This window comes from Malaclemys terrapin, chromosome 1 (genome assembly GCF_027887155.1).
Source record: "Malaclemys terrapin pileata isolate rMalTer1 chromosome 1, rMalTer1.hap1, whole genome shotgun sequence".
Lineage (NCBI taxonomy): Eukaryota > Metazoa > Chordata > Testudines > Emydidae > Malaclemys > Malaclemys terrapin.
Genome location: NC_071505.1, coordinates 60381174 through 60397140, shown reverse-complemented (window position 1 = coordinate 60397140; position 15967 = coordinate 60381174). Strand labels below are relative to the sequence as shown.

The window sequence follows — 15967 nt, the reverse complement described above, 5'->3', positions numbered from 1 at the left end:
TGACAAAAGCTGCACCATCTGAAAGGTGTTTGATGGATTCCCAGGTCCTAGAAGAAGCATCTAGATCACCAAAACCACCATACCCACTGGCACTTCCTCTTGTAGCCCCAGCAAAGAGGACAGGATTGAATTAGGGGTGGTCCCCTCTACGTTGGAGTCTGGAGCTTTGGAAGCCCAGGGTGAGGAAGTTTACCATTGCTGTTTCCCAAGCCATAACTTGTTTTGTGTAGAGAGGACTTAATTGTGCAGGGCTGTTAAGTGATACTTAGGCTCCTAAATCAGTTAAGCATTTCAACTTTGTGCTCAGCAATGCCTAACTACCTTTAAAGATCTGGCCCAGGTTCATTTGAAAAAAATAAAAAGCATCGGATTAAATATATGCTTATGTAATCACACTAGCCAATTAAGTTTTTTTCCCCCATGCTGTGTTACTTCTTTCATAGTAAGAACTAAACTGAAATGACTGACAGACTTTCACACAGAAACAAGGACCAAACCTCATTCTGCAGTTCTTGCTTGTGGAAAATGACCACTGAAGTCAATGAAAGCTCAGTGGGAGTTTAGCCTCAGGAATGACTGCAGGATCAGGCACACAAAAAGTGGTGCATGTCAATAACCCTTTTGGTATTAAATAAAGCAGAGAAGTCAACCGTTGACTACTTAGATTCACTGCACAAGCTACCAAACCTGTTTGTAGAATGTGCTGAAGGAAAAAATAATCTGGCATACATTTGTGCCTCAGGTTTTTAAGCTTGCTTAGCCTATCACAGTGGTTCTCAAACTGTAGGTCAGGAACCCCAAAATGGGTCGCAACCTCTTTTTAATGAAGTCACAAGGGCTGGCGTTAGATTTGCTGGGGCCTGCGGCTGAAGCCAAAGCCTGAGCTGCACTGACTAGGGCCAAAGCCTGAGTCACACCACCCAGGGCTGAAGCCCAAGGGTGGCAGGGCTCAGGTTACGGCCTCCTACCTGGGGCTGAAGCCTTTGAACTTTGGCTTTGGGGAGGTCAAAGCTCAGGCCTGCTCAGGTTTTGGTCCCCCTTCCTGGGGTCATATAGTAATTTTTGTTGTCAGAAGAGGGTGGCAGTGCAATGAAGTTTGAGACACGCTGGCCTATCATTAGCAAATAGGCATATACAGATGGTCCCCAACTTACGCAAGTGTTCCTTTCTGAAACACATTGTGTATGTTGGATTTTGCATAAGTCAGGGACGTATACTCTACAATTACATGCACCCAAAAAAAAAAAAAAAAAAAAAAAGCTTACGGAACTTACGGAACTTTTTCCGTAAATGCGGATTTCCATAAGTCAGGTTTGCGTAACCCAGGGAGCATCTGTACAGTAATTCACTCTGAGACCTTTACATATGTGTCTTTAAAAAATGCGATGAGGTGAGTGATGTAATATCTTTTATTGGACCAACTTCTGTCAGTGAGAGAGACAAGCTTTTGAGCTACAAAGAACTCTTCTTCAGGTCTGAGAAAGATACCCGGAGTGCCACAGCTAAATACAAGGTGGAAAAGATAGTTTGGCATAAGTAGCTAATGCATGATCTAATGGACCATTCAAGCTGAAGTGGCCTATAAACACCCCTGAAGTTATAGGATTAAAAAAGGGGTTTAGTGGGTTACAGATTGTTGTAATAAGCAATAAATCCAGTATCTTTATTTAGACCATAATTTTTAATGTCTAGCAAAGTTATGAATTTAAGCACCCAGGCACTCCCCATCAGCTTCAAGAATGGACAGACAGCTCTATAAAAGAAACCCACAGATCACCACACCTATCTTCTCAGATCCAGGAACCACCCCAAACACACCAAGAAATCAGTTATCTACAGCCAGGCCCTCAGATACCACAGAATATGCTCTGAGGAGAAAGTACAGGATACACACCTTAACACACTTAAAACTGCCTTCACCAAACAAGGATACTCCACCAGAGAAGTAGATTGCATCATGGAATGGGCCACTCAACTACCTTGAAAGAACCTGCTTCAGTACAGAAAAATCCTCCCCTACAACTGCACATTTCCAGTTGTCATCGCCACACTGGAAACCATATGGGGCATCACTAAACAGTTACAACCCATACTTGATGGGGACCACATCCTAAAATAAATCTTTTCCACCTCCCCCCTTTCTGGCCTTCAAATAACCCCCCCAACTCACCAACTTCATCAGAAGCATCCCCACGGACCAGGACCCACCAAGTCAAAGCGGCACTAGACCCTGCCAGAACAACAGATGCAAAACCTGCAGGCATATCTCCAGTGCTATGATGACCAATACCCCCCACAATACATCTTTCAAGATCTATGGGTCCTACACATGCCCATCACAACATGTGGTGTATCTCATTCAATGCTCTAAATGCCCTAATAACTATGGGGGTTAACCAAGGCAATCACTACACTCAAATGAACTCTCATAGAAAAAATGATAAAACACAAAAATACCCGTGGATGAAAACTTTTCACAAAATGATCACTCTCAGTCCCCATCCTCAAAGGAAATCTGCATAACACCTTCAAAAGATGAGCCTCGGAACTTAAATTCATAACTTTGTTGGACACTAAAAATCATGGTGTAAATAAAGAAACTGGATTTATGCCTCATTACGACACTCTGTAACCCCCTAACCCCACTCCTCTTTTTTTTTTTTTTTTTTTTTGTCCTACAACTGCAGGGATCTTAATGGGACACCTCACTGCACAAGAAGCAAGAGGAAGACCAAGGATAGGGCAGGCCCATTACTCAATGAGGGGAGAAAAATAATAGAAAATGTGGAAGTGGCAGAAGTGCTAAAGGATTTTTGGTTTCAGTTTTCACCAGAAAGGTTTGTAGCGATTGGATGTCTAACATAGTGAATGCCAGTGAAAATGAGGTAGGATAAGAGGCTAAAATAGGGAAAGAACAAGTTAAAAATTACTTAGACAAGTTAGATGTCTTCAAGTCTCCAGGGCCTGATGAAATACATCCTAGAATACTCAAAGAACTGACCTGAGGAGATATCTGAGCCATTAGCAATTATCTTTGAAAAGTCATGGAAGATGGGAGAGATTCCAGAGGACTGGAAGAGGGGGAATATAATGCTCATCTATAAAAAGGGGAATGAGGAGAACCCGGGGAATAAAGTTAACCCAGTCATCTTAACTACAGTACCCGGAAAGATAACTGAGCAAATAATTAAGCAATCAGTTTGGAAACCCTAGAAGATAATACAGTGATAAATAACAGCATGGATTTGTCAAGAACAAATTGTGTCAGATCAATCTAATAGCTTTCTTTGACAAGGTAACAATCTTTGTGGATGGGGGGACAGGAAGTGGTAGATGCGGTATATCTTGACTTTAGTAAGGCTTTTGAGATTGTCTTGCATGACTGTCTCATAAACAAACTAGGGAAATACAACCTAGTTGGACCTACTATAAGGTGAGTGCATAACTGGTTGGCAAACTGTTACCAGAGAGTAGTTATCAGTGGTTCACTGTCAACCTGGAATGGCATATCTTGTAGGTCCTGCAGGGATCAGTCCTAGATTCGGTTCTGTTCAATATCTTCATCAATGATTTAGATAATGGCATAGAGAGTACACTTATAAAATTTGTGGATGATATCAAGTTAAGAGAGGTTGCAAATGCTTTGGAGGATAGGATTAAAATTCAAAATGATCTGGACAAACTGGAGAAATGATCTGAAGTAAATAGGATGAAATTCAGTAAGGACAAATGCAAAGTACTCCACAATCAATTGTACACGTACAAAATGGGAAATGACTTTCTAGGAAGGAGTACTGCAGAAAGGGATCTGAGGTCATAGTTGGATCACAAGCTAAATATGAGTCAACAGTGTAACACTGTTGCAAAAAAAGCAAACATTCTGGTATATATTAGCAGGAGTATTGTAAGCAAGACATGAGAAGTAATTCTTTCCCTCTACTCCATGCTGATTAGGCCTCAACTGGAGTACTGTGTCCAGTTCTGGGCACCACATTTCAGACAGGATGTGGACAAATTGGAGAAAGTCCAGAGAAGAGCAACAAAAATGATTAAAAGTCTAGAAAGCATGACCTATGAAGAAAGATTGAAAAAATTGGGTTTCTTTAGTTTGGAGAAGAGAAGACTGAGAGGGGACATAACAGTTTTCAAATACAGAAAAGGTTTTTCTAAGGAGAAGGGAGAAAAATTGCTCTGGTTAACCTGTTAGGATAGGACAAGAAGCAATGGGCTTAATTTGCAGCAAGGGAGGTTTAGGTTGGACATTAGGAAAAACTTCCTGTCAGGGCAGTTAAGCACTGGAATAAATTGCTTAGGGAGGTTGTGGAATCTCCATCATTGGAGATGTTTAAGAGCAAGTTAGACAAACAGCTGTCAAGGATTGTCAAGATAATACATGGTCCTACCTTGAGAGCAGGAGACTGGACTAGATGACCTTTCAAGGTCCCTTTCAATCCTACAATACCATGATTCTATGATTCACCTTGAATGCTCCCTTAGAATAGGCATTAGCTACTTATGCTAAACAATCTGTTTCACCTTGTATTTAGCTGTGACACTCCAAATACCTGTTCCAGACCTGAAGAAGAGCTCTGTATAATTTCAAAGCTGCTCTTTCTCACCAACAGAAGTTGGTCCAATAAAAGATATTACCTCACCCACTTATCTGTCTGATATCATGGGGCCAACATGATTTCTATAACATCTTTTAAAAATGGTTGGTAGCAGTAAAGAGAGACAGTTTTTGGGTGGACCAACACGTGTCACTTTTGCATTTCAGGCCAGATCCAAAACCTCTTGAAGTCAATAGAAGTCTTTCCGTTGTATTCAATGGACTTTATATCAGGCCCATTAGGTTCCTGTCTTGCTCCTATTGAAATCAGTTTTCTTCTTGACTTCAGTGGGATTAGGAGCAGGCCCTTAATCCATATCTATCTGCTTTATTTTATTTCATAACAGTTTCAGCATGACAAATGTTACAGTAAATAATGTACATTGTCATAATGGATTTCCTTAAATATCTATTCCTTTGAAGCAGAGTCTAATGCATCAGAAATGCTGTGCTGTCAAAAACATTTGGTGGAATAGAATCCACTAGAATGACTATCCTGAAAATATTTACTGATAGTTGGAATTTATGAAGCTGTCAGGTTTTATGATCCAAGAGACAAAGGGTATTTTCCCCCCCTACTAATTGACTTTTTCAGTGAGTGTATTAATTTTAAAACAACTTATATGAATTAGGAACAAGCATTGTACAAGAACAAAACTGTGGATTGCTACTTAATTGTTCCACCTCACTAATGTGCTCATGTACCTCCTTGTACATCTGTGCTTTCCTTTCAGTGAGAGTTTAATTCTGCGTATAATACATGAGATCGTTTATTTTTGTCATTAATCTTATAATATGATGCTCAAATGAAGCAATTTGTGATTTGTCACTATACCAGTCTTTTAAAAGTGGGACATGACCAACTCCATTTTAAAAGGATCAATCTCTTATGCACAAGCCACAGCAAATACTAGGTCACTTAAAGATTTTGTAGTCCCTTGTATAAATGAAAAATTAGATTACAAATATAGTTCTGACCCCTCTGATAATTTATGATTGGACTTGGAAGGATTAGATTTTTATTGGTAAACGTTGAATATCACTACGTGCAAAAACCAACAGAAAATATTTCCATTGAGAATTGAAATTTATGGATAGCATTTTTCGTACTTTGCCTAACTGGGAACTTATTAGAATTTAATGTAAGAATATTTACTTTGTATATTTTGACATGTGCTGTTCAGATTTAAAAAGTTAATGTTATAACCTTTAAAACACAAACTACCAACATCTACTGTCATTAAGGAATTACTGTCTGCCTTCCCCCATTGCCTGACATCCTCCGCTCCAAACTTTCTGCAACTGCGAAAACGTAAATCTATAAAAATAGGAAAAAATGCTTAAAATTGACATTATCCCTTGAAATTATAAAAATAAAAATTGAATAGTACAAAACACTTATGATTCATATTATGGCTTTAATATTTTACCAAAAATGTCTTTTCTTAGGATAATAACAGCTGCATGTATGTATTATATTAGTACTGATCCACATGGCACAAGTAAACTGTCTTGTCTGGTATACCACATATGAACAAGAGTTCAGAGGAGTGCCATAAATTCTTGCATGATTTTAAAGTAGTGGTATTTGTTTTATAGCAGCCAGAAGTCTGACAGACACTTTACTGAACCAGAAAAAGACAAGGTCCAAGAGGCAACATAATATTACACATGACAGTAAGAGGGTGAAAAAGAGTAGGGATGGGAGGAAGGCAAGATGTAGAACAAACATTACAATAATGAAACTACCATTTGGAGTTTGCCAGCTCCTGGACTGAGAGACTGAGCCTCTGGGGGCCATACCCCCAAGGGACTACAACAGTATGCTCGAAGTCAGGGGTAGAGACAAAATGGATTAGAAACTCCTATTCTGGCCAATAGGGATGCTTTTGCATTGGGGTAATTTTGGCAAGCAGTTTAGGGCCCATGCTGAGCCAGGGCTGCTCAGCCCCTCTGTGGGACGGGTCAGCCTAACTACGAGACAAGTTGTAGTATCAGTTTGGGCATGGGGAGCTGAGAGAGAAGCAGGGCAGCTCAGGGAGTCTCTGGTTAACTCCCCCTCCCCACAAAGGGAGACTCTGAACTGCTGTGAGATCTAGCTCCTGGGGCACACACCTCCAGCCCTATGGAGACCAGTGTCTAGGGGCAGAGATCTGAGCTAGTGCTGAGTCCTGAGACCTCCAGGCAGCTTCAAGCTGGGGAGCCAACTGAGCCTGGTAGGAGCCAGGAAAGGACCTTGCACCACCCACGAGTGGAGACTTTTTTGTTTAAGCTGGCCAGTGTTCACAGCACTGGAGCACTCGCCTCGGGACTCCTCCTCACCATCTCATCTACTTGAAAGGGGCCAGGAAGGAGCTGGGGGCTGGTATAAGTTGTGAATGTTGGTAGGTGGGGAACTGGTTGATTTGGAATATTAACCATTATTTACTAGTGAACCCGATCCCTGTCCTTCATCAGATCCTATTTTCCTGCTCCCACTAGCGTCCCCTTTTATGTTGTTTTGGGTGTGTCACTTCTGCTGCTGGGGTTGTGTTACTGTACTTTGTTCTTAGGATATGTCTACACAGCAATTAAACATCCACATCTGGCCCATGTCAGAGAACTCAGGTTTATGGGGCTCTAGCTGTGGGGTATAAATTTGCAGTGTAGACATTCCAGCTCAGGCTGGAGCCCAGCTTTGGAACCTCCCCCCTCATGAGGTCTCAGAGCCCAGGCTACAGCCTGAGCCTGAATGTCTACACTGCAGTTAAACTGCCCCATAGCCTGAGCCCCGTGAGTCCAAGTCAGCTGACACAGTCAACCTGCAGGTGTTAGTTGCACTGTAGATGCACCCTAACATACTGATTAGGGTTAGTAGCATTATTCACTTTCCCAAGGGACAACACCCCATGTGTCTCTGGCACAGTGAGGCATCACCTTGGGTGGAAGCACCAGTGGTTGCCTCCCCACCTGCCCCCGGTTCCAACCCATACGAGGAGAAGCCACTTCAGTTAACAATCACCAGGGAGAAGGCTTGAGCCACACTTCAGGGAAGGTGCTCCAATAAGATCAGGCAGAAATTATTATGTATTTGAGGGAGGAAGAATGGTTTGTGGCTAAAGCACTGGGTTGGGACTCAGGAGATCTGGGTTTGATTCCTGCCACTATCCTAGATTACTTGTGTGGTTTTTGACAGTTTTCTAAATCTCCCTGTTACTCAGTTCCACATCAGTGAAATGTGATTAGTATTTCCCTCCCTCACAAGGGTGTTATGAGCATAAATTTAATAATCACACTGTTGTGCTGAGATACGATAATGAAGGGCATTCCAATCTAAGGTGTCTGTTGGAGGATCTGTTGATAATAGTTACACTTTATATTTTTGTTAACCTTTTAAATACCTGTGAGCTCATACCCAACGACATGGTTTTTATTTTCTACTCACTATTTTAAAGTGTAATTTTCAGACTTGCTAACAGATTTTGTTATATAATCCAAGTCCAATATGTTTTACCATTATTTCTGCTCATACAATTCATTCACATTCCCATCTCTACTGGAATAAGTGAAATGTTTGGGAAGGATAGGATAAGACAGTCCAAGTACAATTGCATACAATCTTGAGACTAGATGATACAAGAATACAAGTTTTAATATCCAGACACCTGAAGGAGGTGGCTTGGACAATGTAGGCAAATAAAAATGCAAATATATTGAAAACACATGAAATCTCTGTGGATTGCTTTGTAAATTAAAACACCTTTACACCGTTGCAAAATTAACTGGTAAAGCCTCCAGTTATCAATCCCGAAGAGGAAAAAATATCTATTCCACCTAATGAAGTATCTGTTTTGGTTTTAGCACTGCTCCAGTTGGAAGAGTGACGGGTTGCTTCTGATTTAACACTGCTCGTTTTGTGCCTTTGCCCTCACATGGTCTACATCTTGTAGGGTACAGCTGTAACTTTAAGGTGGGCAGGGCAAGGTTCCCTTCTAGAGACTTCATAAGGTGCATGGCATAGGTCATTCTGGAGGGGGACTAGCCTTTTTCTATACATCTTACTCTTTACAAATATCATAGGAAATTCCATTAAAAGAATTGAAACCTTTTAGAATGAAGGATTAAATATACAGAAGACAAGAAATGACAAAATTCTCTCATCCATGCACCCAGTCTCACCCAGCCTCTCTGGCACTCATCATTCACTCACTGGACAGATTCTGTCTCTAGGGAGTGGGATTTTTTTCGTCATCTCATCACATGCTGCAGCAGTGCAGCAGCTGCAGCAGAATCAGCAGGAAATCTTTCCTTGCTGTGTGTGAGTAGCTGGGTAGGTGGGCTTCCCCCTAGCCAAAAAATAAAAATAAAAAATCTCATAATCTATTGCAGGAGCTGGGGCTTTAAGATAAACACAGAATACTGTGAGACATGCAATTAAAAAATCACTAGAAAAATTACAGTACTGTGATGGCGACTCTGTTTATGGGTCAGTGTGTTGATCTGCTCACACTCCTGGTTAAGGTGTGTGAAGGTGAAGTGGAGAAGCACTCTCTGCCATGCAGTGGGGCCCAATTTGATGCCCCCTGGTACTGTAGATATGACAGCCTTCCAGAACCCTTCCCTCTGGCAGTTGAAGGAAAGGATCTTTGAATGCAGTCTCCTTCTGATGAAACGGTTCAAGAGCCAGCCACAGCATGGTCCATTGTAATTAGCAGTTACTTCCTGTATATAATCCTAACACAATCTGTAGTTTGTATTTCTATTTGGTTTTCACCCACCCAACCGTTCAAACCAGACTTTTACTGACCCTTAGCTGACATTTTGTGTTCAGTTTCTTAGTGGATGTAAAGTGCTTACCTTAATAAGCTTTTCTCCACTAAAATAAATAGGTTTGATACCTGAAAGCAATTTCACGAAAAACTTGTTATGAAAATAACTGGGAAATGTCTGCACTTTGTTGACTTGTGCTTATATCTGCAGTTGAATTCCCTAAAGGGAGAACTAGGCTGCTTGACTTGCTAATCTTCTGGTAACACTGTTAGGCCGATAAAGGTGAGACATGGGGGATGAGTTCCCTAAAGGAATTTGGTGTTTTGTACGAACTTGTGAGAAACCTCTTTGGAATATATACACATAAGACCTCATACTGTCACAGCTGACATGATAAAACCAGCATTAACTGTTCTCCAAAGAATGACAATGGTTGAGAGTTCAGAAGAATAGCGCTGTTTTCAATGAGCTCACCAACAGGCATCCATCAAGGGTATGTAAGTAGTGCATTACTGCAAGCCTAATTGTTATATTTGAATGAGAGTTCTCTTTGAATCCCGAGAATTCAGTGCTGCAGATTTAAAGTACGAATCTGCAGAATTCAATGTGTAGAGATGGATTTTCCTCATTTTAATGCATACTCCTTAAGGAATTCTCCCCCTGGGTTTTTATTTTGATTTTTTTTTTCCTATCCCCAAATCTTGCTCACCAATCTGGCTGGGTAGGATAGGGCTGAGAAAACTGGAAGGGTTCATCTACACATGGAATTAATCAGGATCAGCTATTCCTGAATAACATCATGTGTGGACACTCTTGTTCCAGAATAAGGGTATGTCTATACTTATGCGCTGATTCGGCGGCAGGCAATCGAACTTCTGGGTTCGATTTATCGTGTCTTGTCTGGACGCGATAAATCGAACCCGGAAGTGCTCGCCGTCGACTCCAGTAATCCTGCTCGGCGAGAGGAGTACGCGGAGTTGACGGGGGAGCCTGCCTGCCGCGTCTGGACCGTGGTAAGTTCGAACTAAGGTACGTTGACTTCAGCTATGTTATTCACGTAGCTGAAGTTGCGTACCTTAGTTCGAATTGGGGGGTTAGTGTAGACCAGGCCTAAGAGTGCCTTATTTCCGTTTAACTTGCGTATCTGAGCGTTCCACAAGTTTTTAAAGATATGCATCCGCAAAACACTTCTGTGAGGGATTGTCCCATATTATAGATAGGGAAACTCCGAAAGAAAGAGACTAAGTGACTTTTCCAAACTCGCACAGAAAGCCTATGGCAGAGCAGGGAATTGAATACAGAACTCATAAATTCTAGGCTAGTGCCTTAACCCCTGGGCTAAGCTTCCTCTCTATTTGATATGGCTTTTTGTTCCGGATACAATGCAGAACATAATGGCATAGGCATTGCAAACCAGGACTGTGGTGCATTGGCATTACTTTGTACTTTGTGGGGAAGTTTGCATAATACTGGACTCAGGCAGGCTATTCCTATCAACCCCTCATGTTCATGAGGCTCCAAATCTTCCTGTTTTTTTTTTTTTTTAAACCAGTTAAACCAAGCACCAACTCTCCAAAATACAAATAAGAAAATGTTTGTATGTTAATAAAAGAAACAAGTACCTTTTCAAAATGTCTGTATGAAGGACACGTTGTTTGAAAAGGGACCATTTTCAAGAAGGCAATGCAGTAGATAGAGGTGATTAAAAGTGGCAATGCTCCTTCTTAGAGAATGAACTTACAATACTGAGCAGCACTGAGAATTCTTTCAAAGGCTCAGGTTGGATTTATGTTAGGGATAGTGATTGCTAGGGGGCATGGCAAAGACACAATGTCCTTGAAAAGATAATTTCACTGCAAGGATGGAGAGAATGTGAAAATATGTGTGAGAGATAAGGATACATGCAGTAGTACTCAGCATTAAAACATTGCAGCTATTACATTATTTCACCTTCCAAGTATGAGGTTCAGTTATTTAATACATATTTAAAAGAAACCTATTGCTCTTCGTTCTTTCTGAAACAATCACCAAACAAAACAGTAACTGAATTATACACATCTACAGTGACAGATGACAGAAGCAGTGCAGATGTAGCGAAGGCCCACTACTATCACCAAGAGACCAAGTCAGTTGATCTGTGGGCTGGTTATTTCAGCTCAAAGGGGGAACCACATCAGAATAATAACACTTACCATTTCTACAATGTTTTAAATATTCAAAGTGTTCTACAAAACATTAACTAATCCTTCCAACCAATTCTGTTGTAACACTTTTGTGTGGTAAGTAGTGTAAGTAAGCCCCCATTTTTGGGTACCCCAGTTTGTGTGCATCCCTCCTTTCAGGGCATTTAGTGGCCAACACGACACTGAGCAGTCATAATCATTGCTAGTGAGCATTTACTGGACATGCAATATACAAATATTAGTTTTTTTTTTTTTTTTTTAAAAAGAAGAGAACAGTTCCTTTAAATGGAGGATTCTGGCAAGTGACAAATTCTTTTTTTTTTTTGTATGTAACAGAAAGTAAATATGACATGAAATACATCTAGTTTGTACTGGCTGCAGTTCCAAACAGCTAGGAGGCTAACAAGGGTAGGGATGAGTGCCAAAGTTTGCTCTGATGTACTTTCACTGCCTGTGCAATTTGTTCAATCCCTGTATGTGATATTTGAAAGGATATATGCTATTGGAAAATAGCAGGCACATGGACTTGTCTGTAGCATGGATCTGCTACGCTGTCTGATTTGCATATACCACAGACAGCAGAGACTTTATGACCCATAGGTGCAGAGTGAGTGTTAAGCATGCCATATTCCACCCCTAGTATGATTCCAGTCACATGCATATTTTCCCACTGTGCAATGTGAATGAAACAATGAAAGGGGGGGTTTGTCAAAATACCTGATATTTATACATGTTAGTGCTTTCAGCAGAGGAAAGGAGTCAGTGTTTATATGGCTCAGTAGTGTTTTCTGGCATTGGACTAAGAATGGGTGATTGGAATGGGGGCACAGTGGCAGTGCAGGAGGGGCAAAGGTCAACAATTCAGGTCTGTTGGACGTTGGCTAATTTTTCCCTTAAAGAATCCTGCTCTTTTAAGAACCCTCTATCCTTTTGGGGGTAGCTGCTCCTTGAAATGGTGGATGAGTCCTTCAATCTCTATTCCCCTGTGGTTTGATTGTACCATTCTCTCTGATGGTTGTCAAAGCATAAGCTCTCCTGCAGCTGAAAAGAATGCTCCTGCTACTCTTTTAAGGATAACAAGTATGTGAGGACTAGTTTATTTTGACAGTGTGAAGAAAAAAGGTTCACCAAAAAAAAAAAAAAAAGAAAAGAAAAGAGAAAGTTATAAATTATTTAAAATGCACAGTATTTCATTTTCATTACTGTTTTTGAACTCTCAGTGAATGTAGCTCTCCAGAGAGCCACACATTCAAATACAGATTTCTCCAGAGATCTGCGCTCAGTGCATGTGTGGCAGTCTGCAACTGAAGTTAACAAGTGCAAGTTTTAACTTGCTGGTTGCCACTCCTGCTTCTTTGTTTCCCCAATCAGATGTCGTCCTTAGCTCTGGCTTTCAGCAGGATGTTAGGACAGCTCTTTTCAAAAGAGCATCTAAAGTCTGTAATCATACGATTACATAAATTTATGAAAATAGTGTGTGTGTGGAGAAGCCTTAAAGGGGTTTGCAGTTTAACCGGGTTGTGATAGAAAATATTTTTCTGTCTGAGTGCTGGTTGCCAAGGTAACTCACAAGATGCACATGCTAGAATTTTTCCTGAGGGGAAAAAGAAACCAGTTAAGGTTATCAGGATGACTCTACTTTGCAAGTTCGAGGCTCATCTGGTGAGTAAACCTGAACCATTAATTTACAGTTTTTCAAGACAGAGGCTAGGAATTTAGCTTGATTTTAGGTAAATAATAACCTTGTCTTTATAAGATCAACACAATTTTAATTTGTGATTTTTGGATATATTTAAGCATTGTTTGTGTAATCACTTGTGGTGGTGTCTGCTTTAAATCTGGTTCAAATTTCCTTTTTTATTTTTGCACATAGTCCTTTACTAGTGCACAATGCATATGACACTTTACCTTGTAAATACATTTGGGCTTTTGATGTGTTTTGACCAAAGTGTGGAGACTGATTTATTTTCAGATAACTAGGGCTGCCAACTTTCTAATTGCACAAAACTGAATACCCTAGCCCCACCCCTTCACAGAGGCCCTGCCCCCTTCCAAGCCCCTTCCTTGAGGCCCTGCCCCCCACTCACTACATTTCCCCCTCTCTTGGTGGCTCGCTCTCTCCCATCCTCACTCACTTTCACTGGACTGGAGCAGGGGTTGGGGTGTGGGAGGGGTGAGGGCTCTAACTGGGTGTGCGGGTTCTGGGGGGGGGTAGAAATGAGGGGTTCAGGATGTGGGAGGGGGCTCCAAGCTGGGGCAGTGAGTTGGGGTGCAGGAGGGGGTGAGGGCTCTGGGCTGGGGGTGCGGGCTCTGGGTTGGGGCCAGGGATGAGGGATTTGGAGTGCAGGAGGGGGCTGCGGGTTGAGGTGGGGGTTGGGATGCAAGGGGGGTGAGGGCTCTGGGCTGGGGCTGGGGATAAGGGGTTTGGGGTGCAGGAGGGAGCTCTGGGTTTGGGGAGGGCTCAGGGCTGGGGCAGGTGGTTGAGGATCAGTGTTGGGGCACGGGATTACCTCTGGCAGCTCCCGGCCAGCAGCACAGCGGGGGTGCTAAGGCAGGCTTCCTGGCTGTCCTGGCCCTGCGGACTGCACTGTGCTCCAGAAGCAGCCAGCAGTATTCAGACTCCTAGGCAGAGATGCACAGGTGGCTCTGCGCACTGCTATCACCGGCAGGCACTGCCCTTTCTGCTACTGGCCTCTTCCGGGACGCAGCGTGGTGCCAGGACAAGTAGGGACTAGCCTGCCTTAGCACAGCATCACTGCCACCGGACTTTTAACGGCCTGGTTGGTGATGCTGACCGGAGCCGCCAGGTCCCGTTTCAACCGGGTGTTCTGGTTGAAAACCAGACACCTGGTCACCCTACGGAAAACACTGGTGATATTCAGAAAGGACGACTAGCGTCTAACAGAGAGATGATTCTTATCCTTAGGAAATTTAAATACTTAAAGTTAAAAATAAATTGGTAGCAGCAAAAATCTAATCCATAAAATTGAAAAGATCCACAAAATTGAACTGTCTGGCCAGCTGGTCAGTTACAATCAGAGTCACTTATGTTTTCCTTATTGTTTCCCTCCATGAATAGGCATATGATTTCATGGTGTGTACTGCATAGTCAGAATCTTTACCAGGTACTCAGGTTTAATTCCTAATCACAACATGATAGAATGTTGAGTTCTATTCTGTCTTGTGTATCCTATGTGAGGAGAACCCTTTGAGTCTGCTGCCTTTAAAGAGTAGTTCAAAATTGCCCCACTACCCAGGGCATGATTTGGGCCAAGAGTCTATTCATGTTATTATATATAAAAGGCCTTAAGGTAATGAGCTGGCTGTAACAATGCATATAATATGTCTGCTCACAGTTTCATATACATCTTGAATGCTGAGCAATAGAGGATATTCCTCTACAATGAAATTAAAATACAAAGGACCAATGAAAAAGGACTAAGAACCCAAAATGATCTGATTACTTGGTTTACTAAGAATCTTCCCTTTTAATGGTTTTTTTATTTTTTTTCCATTGTTGAAAAATAATATGTAGAAATATTTTAATTAGAGGGTTATCCTGGGTACCCATGCTTCTCTGTATAGGTACATTTCATATGTAAAACTCAGATCTATGCATGAAGAATCTAAATATTTAATCTATGTATTCATTAGTAGAATAGAATTTGTGTTTTTAAAAATAAAAATGTTGTAAATATTGTGGCTAAAAAGTTAAGATTGAGCCTTTTGCCATTCATAGGACCTTAAAACCAGTTTGGATAATATGTGTGTGGGTGTTAACAGTTTTATTACTTTCATATTTAATATGCTAATATAGAAAGTATTTTTAAAATATAGGGCCAGATTCACAACTGGCATAAATTGGTGTAGGCCATGGAATTACACTGATTTATATAAGCTGGGGATATGGCCCATGTTTTCTTCTGTTTGCCCATAACACATAAAAAGGCAATAATGAAATCAGAGATAAAGTGTACATGACATGAGATTTATTCTAACAAAAATCATGAAGTGATAAAAGGCAGTGCCATTTGTGTTTCTGTATGTTTAAGGGTGTTATTGCACACTGACCATCTAAATAAAATTCACTGCTGGGAACATATTAATCTAAAATGTAATATATCCTGCAGTGTCTGGGTCGTGGCATAAGGGGGGAAATGATAGCTTGGGGACCTCACTGGTTGAAAGTTATATGCTTTTACAATTTTGATTTGGGTGTCAAGAACTCAATAAACCCTATTGTTGAAACTGTTATGGTACCACCAATAATTTGTCTGTGTTTCTGGATATTAGATTTTGGAAAAAATAATGTAGGAACTTTCAAATGCCTGGGTTATGATTGACTCTACTTTGAAGGAAAAAAAGACATTAACCTTGAGATTTTCAAAGTGTCTTTTCTCTGTTACAATTTGCTCCTACTCAAGCT

At 41.2% G+C, this 15967-nt stretch overlaps 1 protein-coding gene across 4 annotated transcripts in view; it reads left to right on the top strand.

Moving 5' to 3' along the window:
- TAFA2 (TAFA chemokine like family member 2) overlaps window positions 1-15967 on the top strand; it is a 307424-nt gene that overhangs the window by 87749 nt on the left and 203708 nt on the right. Inside the window, exon 1 of one of the 4 annotated variants that reach the window (XM_054025282.1) lies at window positions 2779-2837. The exons of the other annotated variants lie outside the window; for them this stretch is intronic. The gene's annotated coding sequence lies outside the window, so the exon portion shown is untranslated. Of the gene's footprint in view, window positions 1-2778; window positions 2838-15967 lie in introns of those variants that run through there. 4 annotated transcript variants of the gene reach the window in all.